This window comes from Bactrocera oleae, chromosome 6 (assembly GCF_042242935.1).
Source record: "Bactrocera oleae isolate idBacOlea1 chromosome 6, idBacOlea1, whole genome shotgun sequence".
Classification (NCBI taxonomy): Eukaryota; Metazoa; Arthropoda; class Insecta; order Diptera; family Tephritidae; genus Bactrocera; species Bactrocera oleae.
Genome location: NC_091540.1, coordinates 5,666,478 through 5,688,613, shown reverse-complemented (window position 1 = coordinate 5,688,613; position 22,136 = coordinate 5,666,478). Strand labels below are relative to the sequence as shown.

Here is a 22,136-nt window from a genome sequence, read left to right as displayed (position 1 = left end):
CATGTCCGTCTTTATATACGCGAACTACACTCTCAGTTTCTCGGATATCGGTCCGAAATTTTGCACAGGTCCTCTTCACACCAAGAAGCTGCTTATTTGTCGAAACCGCCTATATCGGACCATAATGACATGTAGCTGTCATACAACTGAACGATCAAACTCTAGAGCTTGTTTGGAAAACTTTTTGATTTACCAATGTATCTTCACGAAATCTGGTGTGGATTATTATCCAAAGCATTGCTGTAATCTACAAAGAAATTGTTCAGATCGGACCACTATAGCTTATAGCTACCGCTCAAATAACCGAGTAAAATCGGAATAAAGATATTTTAATACCCTTTCATGCTATACAAAATGTAATTATATTTCTTCAGGTTTGAGATTTTTCTCCTCTTTATTTTATACATTGATCTGATATAGTAATTCAAAACCTACTCAAATCTTCCAAAAATCTTTTCACATTCAATCCTATTTCGCCGAAATATTTAATGCCAACACATAAGCGTTTAAATATTTCTTCTTATTGTTATTAGCTCAAGTTATCCGCATATTATTTCTTGTTCTCCAAAATATACACACATTTGAGCTACTCAACAGAAAAAGATAAAAAAAAACTCCACTCCCCCAGGTGTACTTAACGCAACGACACATGTACGGCAAGTAATTTAAAACCCAGCTAAGCAACTCACCTTGGCCAGTTGACCTAAAAACTAGAGCTTAATTATTTCAACGCACAAAAAAAAAAAAAAAAAAAAAAAAAAAATGGCAACAAAAAGGTGGCGCAAGCGTCTGCTTATTTCATTTCCGCCCATTCTTAGAAAAACATTTGGCAGCATACTGCTTTAATGTCACGCACTTAAGTATTGTGTAATGAAGTAAATATAATACAGGTAATGCAATAGCGGGAAATGTGCAATTACAGCGCACTTTCACAATAACTTTAAGTGTCTCATTTGTGGTAGCAGTGCTATGGTAGCCAATATAAACATCTACAATAAACACACACCTATACCATATACACGCCGACTTGCAAGTGTGCCGCATTGTTGCTGCAGGTACTTATGTGATCTGCGAAGCAACTAGTTCACTTGCATTTAGCGCTCATCATTAATTCAATATGGCAAATGCACGTCGCACTCAATTCGCCGCCTTACATTTGTGCCCCCAACAACAACAACAACAACAACACCAACTAAAGTGGCGAATACATACGCGGCTTGCAATTGCAATTGACATTTGCCAATCAGCAGGCGATTCATCGATTGCGCTGCCGCCACTAAGATTGCGCAGTTGCCACCTGTCGACTGTAATGGTATACACACACACATATATACATTTTTATACCCTGTTCAGAGGATATTAAGTTAGCAAACAAGAAGTTTGTAACACCTAAACGGAAACGTATATGACTGTTGTCTATACGTGAACTAGTCTCTCAATTTTCGAGATATTGATCTTGAAAATATTGAAATTTTGCTCATGTTCTTTTTATATTTTTTTTATCTATAATTAAATCGGACAACTATAGCCCGTAGCTGCCATACAAACTGCTTGGTCAAAATCAAATTTTTGTTTGGAAAGCTTTTTTATTTGACAAGATATCTTCACTAAATTTGGCACATATTATTGTTCAAAGCATCGCTACAATTTCCGAAAAAATTTTTGAGGTCGGAGAACTATAGCCTATAGCTGCCATACAAAACCCAACTCAACGATTAAAATCAAGTTCTTGTATGTAAAAATTTTTATTTGTGAATGCCATTATACTTGTAGCTTCGGTGCAATCGCAGTTAACGGGTTTTCTTGTTTCATCTATGTATGCGTGTGTGTCACACTATAGGCAGAAAGGGTGGCAGCGACTTTATTAGGCATCAACAGTTGCCGCATATCGATTTCAATTACCGCTGCTGCCACCATTACCACTCACAATCGCTGAGTGCCGTTGTATGTGCGCCGCCACAATTTCTCATTTGACAAGCGCAAAATGTTAATTTTCATTTCTAAAACCACTAAAGCTTTTCAATGGATTAAGCAGCGTGGGTGGGTGATTGTGTGAATATAAAGTTGACTATTGATTTCTGCCACTTGCAATGCGACGGCTATGAAAATTCCCAACTTCTGCGCGTATTCACCGGTATTCTACATTTCAATTTCACTCACGTGAGCCACCTCCGCGCTGGCAGCTGTCCACTTTCACACAAGTGTCACTAGCACTGCCGCACGTCATGCTCACCTAATTCACCGTTGCATGCATACACACTTGTATGTATACACGCACGCATTTGTAATGCATTCAAACTGCCCACTAAGCCATATGCTAAATCGCCATATTAGTTGGCAATCAAGCTGCCACAATGACCATTAGACACGGAAATGTCCACCATTGCTGGTCATTTTCATGTTTCGTTACGCTGACCTGGGCTCGTACTTAATTCGGCTCAAATTGTGAGTGCATGCAAAATTTGTCGCCATTAAGTGTTTTGTGGGGGAAAACGACAATGAGTTGCCATTAATTCCTTGTTTGTGGTTTTCTTGCTTCTTGTTTGCATTTGACCCATATAAGTAAGTGACCGGAAGATATTTTTTTTTCTTGTCTAAGGAAAGGTTTCGAGTTTTACAAAAGCCGAAAATAATATACACTGTGCAAGGTATAAAAAAAGGTGTGAAAAATAGAAATGGAACTCCCAAGAGTGTGTACAAATGGCTGCAAGGAGTAAAAGAGGTCTACAAAAATGAAGAAGGGACAATAGTACTGAGTTTCTAATATAGATACAACAGCCATGTGCGATGATTTAAGAAACGATTATCTAACAGATATCTTATGGTGTGATCGTAATATATTATATATGGCATAAAGTCAACGGAAGGTTTATAAACCTGTACATTCGGTTTATGGGGGCTAGAGGAAATATTCACCCAATTACCTCTACCTATTATGGGCGTATCCTTCTGCCTGTTACTAGAAAGAACTCAATTGCAGTCAACCGGAAGTTTAAAAACCCTTGTATTAGGTATATGGCGGCGATTTTATCCATTTTTGACACAAGAAGAAATTTTTGGAAGAAAAAAATTCTCTCTGAATTTCAATAATACATCCTACAAAGTGAACGATATTTTTTATAGAAAGTCAGCCATAGGCACTAAGCTCCCCGATATACGTTTTCTGGGGTACTAAAAAGTTGCGATCTGATATCGACCATTTTAAAATGCCTGGCAATACTTGTGCGATGTTATATTCCGTTATCTTCATTGTTACGTAATTTAATCTAAACTAAAGTCAAAGAATCCGTTGAAGTTAAACATTGTTTTGTGGAAAGTGCGCGTAGTAGTAGTTTGACGAAAAGCTCAGAAGGTTCATTTTACGACATTTCATTATACCCTAAACAGTGTACGAGTATATTATGTTTGCCGCGAAATTTGTAACAGCTAGAAGGAAACCTGTAGATCCTGTAAAAATATATATATGTAAATATATATAAGCATGATGAGCTGAGTCAATTAACCATGTCCGTCTGTCTGTCCGTCTTTCCGCCTGTATATAGGCAAATTACTTCCTAAGTTTTTGATACATCGATATGAAGCTTTGCAAACATCTTTTTCTCTTTAAGTAGTTGCTCATTTGACGGAACCGCCGATATCGAACCATTATAAGCTGCCATACAAGCTGAACGATCGGAATCAAGTGCTTGTATGGAAAACTTTCTTATTTTTTGAGATACCTTTACGAAATTTGGCATGGATTATTTTCTTAAATTATACTTTGAAGAAATTGTTCAGATGGGATCACTAAAGCCTATAGCTGCCATACACGCTGAACGATAGGAATTAAATTTTTATTTTATATCAAAATACATTCGGAGCTGTCATTGCTTATATGAGTGTCCTTTCATGCTTTCTACTTCTTTGGTTAGATACTAATACAAATAAATAAAATACAGTTATTGAAGATACTTAAAAATAATTTCTAGAATAAAATTGATGATGATACGCAGGCTCTTATTTCGTTTCGTGAGATTTCTAAGAATACTATTTGCTTAAGACTTTCAGATGTCCTAGATACAGCATTTTCATTTGAACACCATACTAGTATTATCTGTGGCGCATATACATGACAATTACTATTTTAGTGTAACTGTAATACAATCTGTTAAATTCTCTTACGTCCATATCCATAAAATATGTATACAATTTCGTGCATGCTAATAATCACACTAGACACACGTGCTAATTGCCATAAGGTCATTAGCAAGTTTGGCAAATATATATATATATATGTATATCAAGTAATAAATTTAAAGAGCAATGCAATTAATCACGTCCAAGCAGAATGTGAAACCAAAGCATTTGACTCGAAGCACTAAAATATTAAGCAGAGCAGAGTCATAAAGTAGAAAGGCCAAAGAGCAAAAGTGCAATCGAGTTTCGGACTAAGCTAATAGACATTAGATAAATACAAATAAATGTGGGTGTAGTGCAAGTACGAGCGGAAATGGTAGCTAATTTATTTGCACAAATATATATTTGTGTATATTTGTGCGCTAACACGGAGTGAAATGTCAATGCAAAGAGACAAACGGGCAGACCGATAGGGAGACAGACGTATAACCGCTGATATTTGCCACAAAATGGCGTAAACACAATTACAGCCAAACCTATATATACATACAAGCAATTCGCATTAAACGCGCGCATAAATAGCGTTGTCATAGCGCCACTTTGGGATTTGCATACATTTAGGCGTACAGCGTGCTGTATGTGCGCATTTGTGGTTTTATAGCTATCCTTCGGTGCTGGTATTTTGAGCAAACGTACAAATGTTGTATAAGGCTTGTATGTGCTTGCGCTTGCCTGTTTTATCGTCGTCATGTCACTACAGCTTTGGTAACGGATTAATTATTTGCTTTGGAATGTGTTAAAATCAAATTAATGGCTCACATTCGAGCTGATAAATTAATAAATATAAAATGAGCGTACCTTTGGGGAAATGTCCATATATGCGTTTCTATAACGGATATATATTTAAAAATATATCAATAATTGCCATTATATTATTGTATTTCAAAAACAATATGCCGCAGCGCCCAAGTGTATGCTACACAATATAATTAATTCCAGTCAACGCATGTTGTTTGTTATTTTCACACAAACATATACACATACATAACCATACACCTATCTATATAGAATATACATATATATTAGGGCGAAACATTTTTTGTTTTGCTTTTTGCTTAGCCTGAGCGTCAAATTTGTATAATATAAAAAAAAAAGTCAAGTTTCGAGCTAAAATTTTTATTTCGTTAAAAATTTTTGAGAAGTGTTCTAGAAGCTGTGGAGAGTCCTTTTTCTGGCCAATTAAAAGTTATGAAGTTGAAAAAATTTATTGTGGTCAGTATTGGAGTTTTAACAAAAAGTCTTAAGCAACAACATGCTTTTCTTAAGTGTTAAAATAAATTTTGAGTCAAAACCCGTCAAAGTCGGTAATTTTCATTTTCATTTCAGAGTTTAAACCAAAAAAATTTTTTTTTGTCCAAAAAAAATTTTAACTCAAAATTTATTTTAAAAGTGAGATGTTAAAAAAAGACTTTTTGTTTTCAGAAATTTTCTGGTTTTATAATCTACAAGTTTTACCTTCAGGCTAAGCAAAATAAATTTTTTTTTTTTCGTTCCACCCTAAAATATATATATATAATATTGCTGTGTAAGCCTGCCACATTCCAGCGGTTTATATTTAATTTATATTTCCTGCTTCTACAAATTCATCGATTTATCGATTAAACCACGCTGATATGCCTGTTTTATTTTTAATTAGTGACAGGCTGATTGCGTGCAGCTCGTGTATATTAGTTCAAATATAGTACACTATTTAACTATGTATGTGTGTGTTTGCTGTTAGATTCTACTCACCGAAGTGGCCGCACAGCCCGGTTAGGTCACGCAATTTAAATTGGTTTTAAGGATACGCTGCAGCAGACATGTGTATTATGTTTTTTTTTGCACCGTTTAAGTATAGTTTAACTGTAAAATACATAAAATAAATATTTAATATAAATTAAATTTTGGCTTGATTGCTAATAATTAATAATTTATGTTTTTCAAATATTTTTGACTCAGTTTCTTCACTTTTAACTAATATCTATAATACATTAAATAATAATTTAATAAAAACTGTGAAAATCGTACTGCAAATGTACGAGCCCTTAGATATAGGGACCTCAGTTCATAATGCGAACTTTTTATTGAAAAAAAACGGTAATTTTATTGAAATTAGGAGAGTATAATATGCCTGCATTTCAAAAATGGTTTACATCGAGTCACTATTTCCCTTAGCCCCCCTAAGTCCAATAGAAAGATTTTCGAACTTCCGGCTGACTTTATACCAAATATGGCTGCCGATATATGAGTTATCTTAAAACTGAGAGTGCATGTTTTTCTAATTACGGTGTATCTTTGTGCATAAAGAGGATACAATTATATGAAAGCTTGCCCGAGCCTTCATACAATACGAACATCCAAATGTTTTATGTCTGGTTTACGCTAGAGCTGGGCATTCACCGAGAAGAAGCTGTGATAAATATTGTTATGGTGCAGAATCATTTTTAGCGCACTCGTCTTGAGACGTCGCTGCTGACTTGTTTAACACGTCTGCTGTTTCGTTGCCGAAAATATTCTTGTGAGCAGCAACCCAGATTATGAGCAAGTGGTGTTGACCTGCTGTAAGCCTTCCTACAATGATTGACTACGCTGAAATCATTCTTTGGCGACGACAAGGCCAGCAATCTTTGAAAGCAACTGAATACAGAATATAAACGACTTGTGGTGCCTGGTTGGAATTCAAAAATGTATGAGCCTATACCAATATGCATATTGCAACGTTACTAGTATTCGAGTATTCCCTATGCTCTCTATGTATATGCTTTTGCTTTCATTGACTAGTCATGTTGCTTCTTACTACTATTCCTTGCACATTTTGTTGCCAAACTTTTGTTTACTCCTTACGAATGCTCCGACTGATATGCTTCATCGCTATATTTGAGCAAGATGCTTTGAGATATGCACAAGTCTATGATCTGTCGTTGGTTTGTCATGCTCGACTGTTTGTCGGTTTGTCAGTTGTGCACAATCGCTTACCGTGTCGCATGTGCTTCAGCGCTAGCTCACTTGCATTGAGTTGACAGCTGATAGCTAAAGGCACTAGCAAACAGTTGACTCTCCCAAATGATTTCTTTGTGCATAAATCACGAAATTGCATCTTAGTGCGCTTGAGATGACAAGGCGCATTGCTGCGCATAGTACATGCATATACATACATATATATGTGTGAGTCTGTGCTTATGTGTGCATTGCTGCTTATTTGTATTTGTTATTGTTTACTGGTTCGTCGCAATGAGAATTCATACGAATTTGAGTTGCAGTAAAACAGAAATTTTCAAGAATTCGAATTTCGCATAGAAAATATTTTGGATTTCTATTAAAGCCTTAGTGTTGTAGCAAATTAATTGATTTGTGCATGGTAATTTGTCCGTTGGCATTTCATGAATTTAATTGTTTTTAATGCATTTGAGGGATATATTTTGTAAAATAATGTTTACGCATCAACAGCTTCCGCAAGAAATATGCCCAGATTAATTAATTATTATAAATTTATAACTGAGTCAACTGAAATATGTTTATATTCGGTTCAGCAAGCAATAATTTGCGAAGAATGCGAGAAAAACAAAAATTAGTTACTCAGTATTTAAGTATAAATATTTAATATACTCGTACATACACTATACATAAAAAGTCACTCATACGCCACCACACACCCGTCAGCCCGTCTTTATTAGCTCGTTTCTCATCAATCGTTGACGTGAAAGAAAACGGCAAACAAAAAAAAAAAAAAGAAATCTAATTAATGTGTTAACTGGACAATAATAGCAATAGTGGGTGAAGTTGAAATTTTCGGCGCTGGTTTGTAAGAAGTGATGTACTTGTATGAGTGAGAATTTAAAACTACTAATGAAAAGATAAATAGCGAATATATATTAAGTAAAATTATATATTTTAGACTATTTTTCTTTTCATACGATCTTTTATGTAAAGAGAATATGACAGAAGACCTAAAATGCGTAAAATCAAAAATTCCAATGTCCAAATCTGGTCATATATATATGAGCTTATATATTATATGTATTAAGACAATGGCTGATAGTTTGTCAATTCATCTCATAAACATCTGTTAGATGATGTTTCATTACTTGCACACTCATCAATTGACATAATGCGCCATCACAAGTTCGAAAGTTTGATGACGGCATTACTAAATGCATGCGGAATGACAGCTTTTGGCACGCTTTGGGATAAATACCTTTTAAATTTGAATTTTAAACTTCTTCTGAGGCTTTCTATAAAATATTTCCATACAATATTAGTCCTTTATAGAAACTTAGCCTGGAAATACCCAATTTCCTGAGCTTAGTTCTAGATATTAATAACTGGTCCAGGGGTAGAGCTAGAATGAAAAAAGGACAGACTATCTAGGTGCAGATAGACTTCATTAGGAATGTAGAAATATTTTTAGCATAGAATTCGCAGTTGCCACTCTTCATATCAGCTGTAGGTTCTAAAAACCGAAAATCCTATCCAGATTCTAGCAATGAAATAATTTTTATCGCAATAGTACAAACAGTGAATATAAATATAAGCATCTAGCATCAACATTTATATTATAAGAGTAGGTGCATACGAGTATATGTATACACATACCAATAGCACACTAACATATAGTTCACCTATTCGAAATCATCTACTCTCGACCATTTTAATTAAACATGCTGCTCGTAATCATACAAATATTTGAGAAATTCAACAAACAATAGAAATAGATTAAAAACATTTGAAATCAAACAGTAGAATAGCGAATATGGACAAAAGCAAAATGGGAGAGTAAAAATGCTTTAATTTTAGCAAGTGAAAGGAATGCAGAAAATTTATAGGAGCGAATAAAATGCAAAGGCGTTGAAGCACAAGTAACTTTTATGTTATATATATGTATAAAAAAACTAAAAAAGTAAATATCCAAAAAAAAAAAATTCATATCTTTGCAGATAGTTATGTTGCCATCACCAAAAAAAAAAACAAAAAAACACAATATTCAAAAATATTAAAAATTATGTAAAAATAAATATAATAAAAATTATTGTATATTAATATTTTTGAAGATAATTGTGGCTAATAGAAAGTTAGGAACATACCACTAATGTTGACATATTGTAAACCATAAAACAGAAAAATAAAAAATATAAAAGTATAGAAATTATAATCATATTTTAAAAGTTAACTACATATAGCCTTACGGCCAAGAATATACAACTAATGTTATAATACCTTATTGTTACAAAAAAAAAATAAAAAAAAATAAAAATAAATAAATAAATTTAAAAAAAAATGATTAAATACCTAAAAAAAAAATTAAAAATTTAAATAAAACATAAAAAATAAATAATAAGCAAAAAAAAATAATAATAATATAATGATGCTAATTATGACCTTACAGCCAAGAACTAGCCACTAATGTTGAGTTGAAATATTGTAAACAAAAAAAGCAAAAAATAAATAAATAATAAAAAGATGTATGTATATAACTAAAAAATAAAAAAATTAATTAAAACTAAAAAATAAAACAAAGAAAGAAACATTAAAAATAAAGTTAAAAAAAAGATATTAAATTATAACATTATTATTTTTGGTAACTATGACCTTTTAGCCAAGCAAATACTTCTTATGTTGTCATACTACAAATAAACAAAAAATTAAATTGAAAAGAAATAATATATAGAAAGTAAAAAAACTAATTAATAATTAAAAAATTAAAATTATTGTAAAATTATTATTTGAAATATAATTGTAGCCTTAAAGCCAAGAAACAACCAATAATGCTGCCATATTGTAAAGAAAAAAAAAAAGTATTATAAAATTTTTTTTAGAGGTAACTATAACTTTATAGCCAAGAACATATCATAGTTTGTGTGTGTGTATATGTTATGTTGCCATATTGAATTTTTATTATGCATTAAAATATGTTTACACTCTATATCAAATTATATAACTATTATATTACTTTTTTGTAAAAAGCTTATTTGCCCAGTTTTTCAATTTAAGAGCTTACTAGAGTTATAATGAAAATGACAATAAAACCTTACATAAATATTTAACCACTGATAAACCTACACCGCCCAAACTTATTTTAATACTTGTATAATGATTATTTGTTGTTCTAAGAATATATTTTTTTTTGTGTGCCGTCAAGACACTCGCTCCTTTCGTACTAACTAATCTACAACATATTGCTATTAATATGGTAAACTTTGTTTCTGAAAATATATATTAATGCAACTAAATACACACACCTGCATATTGTTCCGCATTACTTCGGTGAAACCCTAACATTTCTATAAATACTAATTTCCGGCCGCAAAATGCTATCATGAATAATACATACTAATTGCGACTGATTGACGTTGTTTCTAGGTACGCTTGCTCTTAGTCAAACCTTTCCACCACAAACCTCAACTCACATATAACACAATGTTGCAATATGTAGTTGAGATAAATGCTTAAGTAATTGCTTTGTATGCATAAACGCACACTCAGACGCATGTGTACTAAAATATATTTATTAAATATGTAGAAATATGCCTGTGCATAAATATAATTTTATATTTTTCTTAACCTTTTATGCTTATATCAATCGTTCTGCTGTGCTTCCAGGTACAACGGTGCGTATACGTGACCGGTATGGAAATGGCTGTGCTTCGGTTCAACCAGCAATAATCGACCAGACACGTGTATTTATTACGTATGTAAGTATTTTTGTGAATATTTATGTATATAAGTTTCTCTTTCAATTTTTATATTGTATTTTCGTACTTGCTGGTATGTAGATTAGTATTCAGAGCACCGTAATTTTATTTAACAGAATATCGGTATATGACTTAGCTATTATTTATATGACAATTTTCTTGAAAGGCAGCACAATTTATTTTAGTTTTGCGGAAATGTTTATCATAAAATTTCTTTTATCTTATTTTAAGCAAAGAATGCATGAACTTTGTACTATCTGATATAGAAGATTTAGCTACATAGAAGGCTATGCATAAAATGTGCTTTAAAAAATACAGCTGATTGACGAAGGAGTCCCAATTTAACAAAAAAAAATCTCAAAAATACGTTTCGAAAAAAAAAAAAAAAATTTGTCTTAAAATAGTCAAATTTCAACCGTTAATATATTTTTAAATGAAAAAATCGCATTCAATCCCTTACAAAATTCACAAAACGAAATAATTTTTCTAGTTGAAAGAGAGATATGCATGCTTCTATTAGATAAAAAGAAAAATATTGAGAACTATAAAGCGGAGGATCTTCCCGTTACAATTAAGGGCTCATACTTGCAGAAACTTTCGTATAGGTGTCTATTAACCTAGTGCCAAGCGAAAAAACAACATTCGTTTATTTTTGCATATATAAAAAATTTAAAATAAATGGAATTTTTAAAAAGCCATTGCATATTTTATTGTTGTCTATTAATACTTTTAACAAAATATTATCAAAAATTAAATACATAGATAAAAAATTTACAATAAATGGAGTTCTTAAAAGTCTTTGCATATTTTAAGGCGCAAATATATTACTCGACGTTATTTTATTTGTGTTTTTTATTGATAATATTTTACCAAATTACTAGTAAAAATTGTGTACAAATAAAAAAATTGAAAATTTTTTAAAATCGTTGCATACTTCAAGGAGCAAATATGTTTTTTCAACGTCCTTTATAATTTTCTGACTATACTACTAGCAAAATATTACTAAAAATGAAATTCATATATAAAAACTTAAAATAATAGCGTTTCTAAAAAGGTGTTGCATACTTCAAGGCGCAACGTAATTTTTTCGACGTTTTTTGTATTGATTTGAAAATACTGCTCGTAAATTGTACTAAACTAAGGATCCAGATCTTTTTAGCCTTTTAGGGAGTGCATTTAAATTAATTTAATTTGTGTTTTCGGCTTTTTGGAATATTGAAAAAAGTTGAGATAAAAAAAATATTATATATAAAATGTTAAACAAAATTTTACTAAAACTATTAAATAAATTTGTATTAAATTTATTAAAATATGTTGTCTTTTCATATGCAGGTTATACTATTCTTAAGTTTATCGAAAACCAATTTTGAAAACACTTCGAGCTCAATATAAGTCACAAAAGAATTAATAGCAAAATTAACTAGAAAATATAAAGTAAGACGGCAGTAATCAGCGAAGCTTAACTCTCACATACATCATTTAAAAGTCTTATCTCATGTTTGCTTTTACTTCTCGTCCATAAAGACTGAAGTGCCGCTGAAGCCTTACCACATTAACACTTCTGTATGCGTTGCATTGTCTTTGCGCGATAATCACTCATAATTCATTCTACTTATCTCGGCACGCGCGCACGCCTGGTTATCTGTGTGCGATTTCACATTAGCACATATACGCACTGCTGCACAGTTGATAATCATTATTCATTCGTTGCGTATAGTGTTTTACGCCTGCGTTTGCTACATACACATATGGTAAACTACAGTTGACAATAATAATTTCTGCTTTATGTTACTCATACGCCATGGCGGTGGCTTTCTTCAAATTATCGCGTCATTTATCACTTACGAGAGGAAGATAGAAAGTTCAAGGGTTTTCGTTTAGTTTTTGTATACTATTGGTCATATACATATATTAATTTTTCGATAATGCGATTGATGTCATACTCTTGGATAGTGGAGCAGAATGTGGGAAGAGGCGTGAAATGTTAGGGTGTGAATAGGGTATTTTAAGTTTGCCACGAAGCTTCTAACACCCAAAAGGAAACGTCGAAGACCCTATAATATATATAAATATAAACTACTATAAATCACTATAGCATATAACTGCTATACAAACTGAACTATCAAAATCAAGTTCTTGTATGGAATTTTTTTTTATTTATGTAATGTATTATAGCTGGGGAGCTATCAAAGTTAACTTTTTACTACATATTTAAAATTTGTTATTTATATAATATATATTAAACCTAATATACACCAATATATACTACAGTCACCTTGTTTTCTCCACTAGTTGTGACACTTTGCAGCTAAAGCTTGCGCATTTCGAATTGGTGTCAATTTAAGTAATCATTCTAATTCCTCATGCGCACAAAAACCAACACACTCACAGACAATCGCTCACACGACTGTGGGTACATACATACCCACCAGCACTTCTGCAGACCCGAATCAATTGCACTTTGCAGCGGTTTATGCTCAATGTTGGCATTAACTGTCACCTGCGGTCGTTGGCTCAATTAATTGCTCGCAAGTAGGGATTACGGACAACGTTTCGTAGGCGAATATAGCAAAGCGTAGCAAGAAAAATGTAAGCGCAGATTTAATTTAAGCGATTTGTTTTACATGCATTACGGTGTGTAGTGAAATGGTGACAAGTGGTTTTCTTGCGTTAGATTTGCCAAGGTTGGCGATTTAAAATGCAACTTTGATGTCAAATTATTTTAGCGCGCTTAAACTGTTACATTGTGGTAATATATTTAATTGCTCTCTTTTGATTTATTAGTTTTTTTTAACTAATTGTCACAATATTTGGCACATTGCTATGAAGATATTGGAACTTTTTTATATCATGCATTCTACTCGCTTAATGCCTATAATGAATGGATGGCTAAAATGGAACTTCACTTATTTTGCGTTTTTCAAATATTTTTATTTTCATTTTCCAAAGCAATATCTTGAGGAAAAATTCTCCGAATTTGTTTTTTGCACCGTCTTATTGGAACCAAAGAATGCATAATCGTTCACCCCTCATCCTCCAAATCAGGCTCAAAAAAGTCATTAATCATGGCCTTTATAGCGTTCCCCATTGGCTGTAACACTATGGTTGGCGCTATTTAAAAAAAATATGAACCAATTATTCACTTTGATTTTTTGAGGATGTAATGGCGTTTCAGCAATGGCTTGTGCATTGTCTACACTCCAAATGCCACAATTTCATTTACTAAGATACCCATTTAACCAAAAGTGAGCTTCGCGTGAACCGAAGCATTATTTTGGTAATAAATTTGCACGTTTTGCAAATATTGTTTCTAAGTCTGTTCATTATGAAATGACAAACCAAACTGTATATATAAATCAAGCTGTCAAAAAGCACGGCTACCAGTATTGCTTCATTGAAAACTAGTATGCAGGGCATAGACTCTCTTATATTAACTACTCAACTGTTGCTAAGCCCATAAAATTACAAAACTTCCAACACTTTCCGTATTTGCAATACAAATGCACTTAAAGATATGCTAATCATACATATTCATTTTGATGCTTGCTTATTATGCACGCTTATGAACTAATTTCTTAGTTGAAAAGTGAATATTTCAAATAACTTTAGCTTTATTTCATATACCTTTGAATTATATATACTTAATATTCTCTACATTGTGTCATGTAGACTTCAGTCAAGTCAACAAAACACACACATTTTTGTATATAATCTCACCTACATATATAAATATATATATATATATATATATTTGCATAGAGTGCTCATAATGAATTTAATTACACATTTTTCTCCAACACCTGCCATACCGAATTGAAATATGTACACAAGCAGTGCTATAAGTGCACGCACTCACAGAAATGTTCATTATTCCAATTTATAAGTACATATGTATGTCCCGGCTTGCCTGGCTTCAGAAACTAACTTTGCTTAGCAGTTTTATTCTCCGCGCCGCACGAGAGCTTTACGGTATGCGGCATACACACACAAAATTTAGCGAGAAAAAAAAAGCCAACGCTATTTACAGCAATACTGCATTACGAATGTTTTCACACCAGCCTTTCCAGCGTGCAACTCGTGCAACAAGCGCATCGTAGCAAGTAGGCGTTCATATATATTTAGTGTGTATGTATGTGTGCGTGTAATTGCGCAAGTGTTCGTATTTTCTTGTGCACCTACTGCGCGTGGCTTGCTTGGGGAAGCTGTTATCGCTGCTGCTGCCACTCCTGCTGTTCTTGCTGCTGTTGTTGCAACGCCTTTCATTTATTTATGTTTACACCCTTTTACGATGTGTCATGCTGTTGTTGCCAGTTCGCCGTGGCGGATGTGTAGCCAAGGTGTTCATGTGTTCTAAAATTATACGATTTAACGCTAACACCCTACAGCTGTTGGCAGTTCCCATTTTGTCGCTTACAATTCGCACGTATGCCTTGTTGAAAGTTTGCTTTTGTTGCAACTACACATCTACATACGTATGGTTTTATTAATGTATTTGTTGTTATTTTTAGCAATTCTTCACATTTCTCATATTGTCGAGTCATAACTGTAGCTGCAAGCGACGGGATGCCAGCAATTTTCCAACACGTCACTCATACGCTACGTAGCACCGCCGGTTGATTGCTGATTAGCTGTGGGCTCTGTCGTGCATCGGGGATTAACTATATTTGCGGTTGATTGGTTGATGTGTTGTTGTTATTGTTAGTTATGTTTGTTATTAAAGGCTTAATTATGTGTTTATGTTATCCTTGAAAATTTTTCTTAATTTCGCTAAAATACGCCTTCATATGTTTCACTTGCATGTTCTTTGTGTTTGTGTGTTTTGTAATTGAAATTTTAACTTTTATAATTTATATTTTGTGTTCTATTTTACTCGCTCATATTCATATTTTTTCACTTTTTTTCAGTTAATAACTTCTCTACAAGTCCGTGCAAACTTTGCAACTTTTTCAATTTCATTACCATTAATTGCCGTGCATCCTAGAGCACAATATCGCATGTACTGCCGCATGTTCAAGAAAAAGTCATTGCTATTACATACATAATATCGTTTTGGTGTGTGTAGAGCGAAACTTTTGTATAATAAGTTCCTCGTGCTTCAGTTCATTCTTAATGAGCGCTTTGTTTAGCTTTGATTTGTTTCCATATAATGTTTCTGTCTCACTTTCCTCACTTGAAGGTTTATTTTCTCTAACTTGCACTCTTTTTTTTAAGAAAAAACTAAAAAAAATGTTAATTTTTCGGTGGCACGGTGCTATAATATCTTTCAAAGGTCTATTTTTTAAAGCGTAAAAAAGTAAACAATTTTTTTAACTTCATTTCAATTAATCGGTTTCTATGACAGTTGTATAATAATCCGATCTACACGATTTGTACGAAGATTGTACTGTTGCCTTGGAAAATAATCTATGCCAAATTTCGTAAAGATATCTTATCAAGTGAAAAAGTTTCCTATACAAGAACTTGATTTGGATCGTTCGGTTTCTATGGCAGCTATATGATATAGTAGTCCGATCTGAACAATATATTCGGAAATTGTAGCGTTATTTTGTATAATACTCGTAATCTGTAGTAAATTGACATTGACATTGACGATACCTTGTAACATAAAAAAGTTTTCCATACAAGGAGTTCGATGGGTCAGTTTGTATAGCAGCTATATGCTGTAGTCGTCCGAATTAAATAATTTCTTCTGAGATTGTAGTGATGCCTTGTCAAAGTGCGTGACAATACCTTGTCAAATAAAAACGTTTTTCTTTTTATACAAGAATTTGATTGGTTTCAACCAGTTTTTATGGCAGCTTTATGCTACAATGGTCCGCTACCAGCGATGCGATTACTAAATCCGTAGATCAGTATCTCAAAAACTATTTTCCATATATACAGACAAATACACATGATTATATCGAGTCATATCGTCAGGTTGCTTATTTACATATGCACATATATATAATTTAAAGGTCATGCGACGTTTTATTTTGTTTAAAATTGCATAACAATTGCATATACGCTGTTCAGGATATAATAAATAATTATGAATATATACGCGAAGATGGAAGCTGAAATATTTATTAGTATAATATTATTTTTCTTGTGTGGTTGCTTTAACCAAAATTTCATATGATTGGTAGTGGTTGGTGTCTTTGCTATATCTGCCTAAGTGTATACTTCATTTTATTTTATTGATTGCCTTAAAGCGTTGCCTACTTTTAGGGTGTATTGGCATATGAGAGAGTTAAGACATTGAAAAACATTAGAATTTTACAGTTGTCGGTTTAAACAATTTGTTTTATAGATATTTTATAAATAAAAGTAAAGACTGTCTACATTAAGGCTTCATACTTGTATATCGAACAAGTAAGAAATAAGCGAATATAACAAATTAAGGAAGATTCAGTTAAAGGTAGCCTCCACATTTTTTAAGGGGTATAGACAGCGACTTCGAGGAATGCACCGGTTAAATGTTGTTAAATATATTTGTGCAAAACTTTTTCTTTCTTGTGAATTTTTATTCACATACAAATTGCGGTTTTTCGCCAGCTGCAAATTATATTTCTATAATTTTTTATTGAGTGGACACTGCTATTTCTATCCACAAGATATTTTTAAAAAAATATTTAATGTGGCTGGACCCATTCTCAGCTCAAATATGTACATATATTGCTACTTTAAAAACGCGTGATTTTTCGAAAACGAATCATCAATTCAGCTGGCATATTTCACATAAGAAGATCTAGAAAACAAAAAATAAAACTTGGAAACATCGAAAAAAGTTGATTCAAAAACTGTTCAATGCGCCGAAAATGCAAGGTAGTTGCATACGGCTTTTGTTTTTGTGCGTAGCAATTGCGCAACAGGCAAAAACGCTGCAATGCTTGCATTTCCCACGCTCATTCAAATCCTGCCAACGCAGGCAAAAACAAAGCGCAGATACGAATAGCAATGCGCATAGCAGCAGCTCAAGCTGCCTCCAAAGCGAAATAACAGCTGCACTGCATAAAACCAAAAAACACAAAAACAATAAAAAAACGAAATAAACGAAGGAAACGCAAGGCGATTTTCCACACAGCAACACTGAGTGTAAGGAAAACAAAAACATATTGCACGCAATCGCCAATCGCTTTAGCGTGAATGCCGTCATCAGCTATTGCCTTTTATTGCCGATTTCGTCATTCTTGCATTTTGCCATAGCGCTTGCTATTTTTATTGTTATTTTTGCTGTTGTTATGTTCTAGCAAATGTGCTTGTTGTGCAGATAAACATCTGTAGCCTCTCAATTGGTTACTGTCTTAGTTTGACGCGCTACAACGGCACTTAAATTTTATCGGATAACCATTTGTCACTTCTAGACATTTCTATGCATTTGTGTGTGCTATAAATGTTTGAGTATAATAGAGATTTCATATCATATGCTTGCATTTTCTCGTTCAGATTTCTGTTATTTCTCAGAATGGTTTTGATGTGCTCAATTTAAGTTTTGATTAAAAATGTATTTATATTTTATAATATTTCTATTTTTTGTGAATATTTTATGCAATATTTTATTTTTTTATAGCTTAAAAAGAGTATATTAAGATTTCCAGGATATAACACCCAGAAGGAAGCGCCGGAGCTCTTATAAAATATATACATAAAATAGCAGCGTGATGAGCTGAGTCGATTCAGACATGTCCGTCTGCCTGTCTGTATATATGCAAACTAGTCAATGAGTTTTTAAAATATCGATCTGAAAAGTTACACACGTTCTTTTCTCATGCGGATTATAAAAATCTCGCTCCCCCATTCGGGGTATAAAAATCCTCATATTATTACTAAGCTGCTTAAAATCAGTCTGCTCTTTGTCTTCACTGCCGTCACCAATAAAAATATGTTTATCTCTCCACTATACAGCGATTTAATCGAAATCTGTTGCTTAACATAATATTTGTTTCCAACTTAACCTCAATCTATTAAGTCCCATGCAGTCATTATGCAATAGTATGCGCTTTTCAAATTCGTCAATTATCATTCTACGCTGCCAGCAATTCGATAATGATGTCTTAATATTCAACGAAATTTCCAGCCATAATCACAACTGAGTGAACAGTGGAATTACGAGGGTATTACGCCACAAATCCGCTGCATTTGTAAATATTTACGCTTTCGCGAAATTGCCAAAGCCAGATTATACAACAGCTACAATAACACACACACACAAATATTGCAGTGAAGCACAAATGAGGGAGGGAGAAGTAGGGGGTGAGGGAGATAAAAAAGTTTGCACAAAAGTTGGCAAATTCAGCAGTGGAAATTGAGTAGCAAATTAAGGCCATCAAATTATCAAGGCAAATCGATGAAAGACAACGCAAGTGACAAATATTGAGGCAGGCGAACGATTGTGAGTATTCATGAAAAAAGTAAGCCCAAATCTTGCAAACGGAAATAAACGCGGCGCAACAAAAGTGGTGGTGGTAGCAAGTCAAGTGAAAATGCTGCATCGGAAACGAAAGGCAGTTAGTGTTGCATTTAAAGAGGAAGTTTTGGAAATTTCGTAAGCATTGGCGGAAGTGAAAAACGATAACAGTGGAAACGTAAAAAGAAATGTAAAAAAACAACAGCAAGACAAAACTGATTGCGTTGAATTTTATGAAAGCCGACCGCTAACAAATTTGCGTACAAACGACACGAAGTTGTCAATATTACAACAGCTATACAGTAGTTGTGCTGTGGGTAGGTGCAAGAGGCAAAGAAGCGAAGTGGCAAGAAAGTTTGCACATAAAAAAGCAAAAATGCTGCCAACTAAACGGCAATAAAACTGGGAAACTATTAGCGATAAAGAAAAAAAATATAAATAAAAAAAATAAAGAAAAAATAAAGAAACTGGCTACTCAACAGCTAAAAATCAATAAATCAACGAAAAGTGTTGGTTGTTGTGACATGCAACGCTTGGAAATCAAATCCGCATTCAACTGTGTTATTGATATTTGTTGGGAGCGCCCGCTTTGGCCACAAAGTTAATGTTAACTGAAAGTTAAAAAATTAAAAAAAAAAACGAAATATAGCGCTGCCTGCTACACGTTAAGTTGAAACCAATGCTTGCAATCAAAAAATAGGTCATCGGTAAACTGTTATTTGGTCAAGATTTTGTGACTACGATTTGTTTGCCTTTTTCTTGCTGAAATTAACATTTTAATGTTTGCTGCTAAGTCTTGGCGGGTTGCAAGCGCTAGTAGCGCTGACAAATTTGCACACTCAGTATGTTAAATGCTTTGTGAGTTGTTGGTATAATGGTTGCTCATAAAATAGCAAATGGTCTTTTGGCTGGCCGGAAATGAATGGTATTTCCTTGTTAGTGGTTGACGTTTATGGTTTGGGGTGTTTCATATGACTTCATCGTTGATATCCATTAAGTTTAGGAAAGTGCTAATTTTAGTGGTAGCTACACTGACTCAATACAGAAATAGTTTAAGATATACCTATATAACTGGTTTCGCTGCAGTTACATGCACTTGGAGCACATCTCCTTAGCTAAGTTCGTTAAAATTCCGCTAAAAACAATTCATTGGTTACCAGTTCAATTTCAAATTTTCGGAGACTATTCTCAGATATAAATTACATATGTGCATGCGATAAATAAGAAAAACTAAAATCTTTTTCTTTTTGTTTTTTTTATTTTATTTAATTTACAAGGTGATATAGCCCCCAAATATAACCTTCCATTTCACCGCTGATATTTGCACTCTATTTGATTTAATAGTGTTATTGCGTATTTGTGATATTGTAATCCCTATTTACATATATCGCACTTTAAGTTAACGTTGTTCAAGAACAGCCAATAAAGCAGCATAAAATTGTTGAAAAACAACAATAACAAAAGCTTATCTCTTGGCTCTTAGCTGAAATTGTAGCAATGCTGTATATGACATTTCCCTGAGATAAAAAGTGAAAGTAATTCCGCAGGTTTACAACTACAAAAAGACGCAAAGAGAGTGAGCAGAAAGTGACAAAGCAATTTAAAAAAATATCATTGAAGTTGTTAAACTTGTAGCTGCAGTTAAGTAAATTGCAAAGGTGCATTGAGACGCGATGCTGTGGTAAAAATGCATATTGCTTATGTGTAAAATGTGTATATATAGACTTGTGTATATATATATATATATACATATAGTTATATTAGGAAGGTACTTAAATATGTGTCACATTTTAAAAAATAATATTTTTAGCGACGAGTTTCAATCGATTTCTTTTGCATGTATTTTAAAATATTCTAAAAAAAATTAAAAGTTGCACCGACAAATAGTTTCGGAGATATGAGCAAATTTCTAAGAATTTTTAAATTTTTTAAGAATATAAAATGGTAATAAAATTGCGTTTTTCTCGAAAATAATTTCAAATAATTTGAAATTGAAACGACCTTCTGTGATATATTTGTCAGGTAATGCTCGAAGGAACAACATTTTTAATAATAATTTCGTTTTTTAAGCCACTCTAAGTAATTTTTTTATGATTTTTGTCAAAAAGAGGAATTGTGACTAGTCCTTCGATCATTATCTGTATTCATCTTTAGTAACAAACATTTTTTGTTTGTTTTTGATCTTGTAATAATTTATGCAAAAAAATGTCTCTCGCCGCCAGCCGACTTTTTTCAGCGGTCCCACTGGAGATTAGCTACGGCATTAAATAAATTTAAGTTTTTTCCAAACGAATCGCCAAATATTAAAGTAAATTAAATTCTGCAACAGCACTGATTTTCTATTTATTGGTTAAATAAAACGCCTGTAAAATAAAAAATTCACAAATACGCTTTTTTTCTGACATGCTTAAAATCGCCAAAATTCGTTTCAATCCAGATCTTTATCCTCGATTACTAACGAATCACTAAGTGCTGTGGCAAAAATGTTCATTTTGTAATAACCCACCTAATATACATACAAGTATATACGGTGCATACATATATGGCAAATATTTAATCGCCAACGCTCGCACACATGCAGTAAAAAATAAACACACCAACAAATACGCTACACTGCTTCATACGTATTCTTTACTGAAAAAAAAAACAAAAATAAAAAAAATTATATGTCAACTTTCAATTGCATTGTTGATTTCAACATATTTGCATACCGTTGCGATATTTGTAAAAGTCACAAATAAAAATTGCAACTGTCAAAGCTATACATTGGCTAAAACGTTAACAATTTCCTTTGCTTTGCGCTGCGATTTCCCATGCACGAGCTTAGAACAGCATATTCCCCCTAACGGTTTTCTACCTCAAAAGCTCAATATTTCACTAGCCTTTTCTTTCGCCTGCACCCG

At 33.0% G+C, this 22,136-nt stretch overlaps 1 protein-coding gene across 21 annotated transcripts in view; it reads right to left on the bottom strand.

Annotated features, from left to right (window-relative positions):
• Nucleotides 1-22,136, bottom strand: part of pHCl-1 (pH-sensitive chloride channel 1) — a 117,269-nt gene that overhangs the window by 56,583 nt on the left and 38,550 nt on the right. For 20 of the 21 annotated variants that reach the window (XM_070112253.1, XM_036358112.2, XM_036358107.2 and 17 more), the window contains exon 3: nucleotides 5,908-6,018. The exons of the other annotated variant lie outside the window; for it this stretch is intronic. The gene's annotated coding sequence lies outside the window, so the exon portion shown is untranslated. The remainder of the gene's footprint in view (nucleotides 1-5,907; nucleotides 6,019-22,136) is intronic. 21 annotated transcript variants of the gene reach the window in all.